The sequence below is a fragment of the Sinocyclocheilus rhinocerous genome, unplaced genomic scaffold, assembly GCF_001515625.1.
Source record: "Sinocyclocheilus rhinocerous isolate Xijiao unplaced genomic scaffold, SAMN03320098_v1.1 scaffold2220, whole genome shotgun sequence".
Classification (NCBI taxonomy): Eukaryota; Metazoa; Chordata; class Actinopteri; order Cypriniformes; family Cyprinidae; genus Sinocyclocheilus; species Sinocyclocheilus rhinocerous.
This window is the reverse complement of record NW_015646193.1, coordinates 16,715-17,066: the sequence shown is the minus strand read 5'-3', so window position 1 is coordinate 17,066 and position 352 is coordinate 16,715.

Genomic DNA, 352 nt, shown 5'->3' with positions numbered 1-352 from the left:
GGGTGTACTCACACTAGGCTTTTTGAACCGTGCCCGAGCGCGTTTGACCCCCAAAGCCCGGTTCGTTTGACTAGTGTGAGCGCCCGGTTGGAAGAGGTGGGCCAGGGCACGGTTCGTTTGACTAGTGTGCACACTCTGAATAATTGAATAATTTGACAAGACATTGCTACATACACTGTTTGATGTTCCAAATAAATAAGATTTTACATTTCTACATGGTATGAGCAGAAGTCGATCACTTAAGAGTACAGCAATGAATCACACACAAAATGAATAATCCAATTTTTATTTTTAACCGGATAACTATGTACACAGAGCAAATTTTTTTATTTTGGTACAAGATTTAAACGAA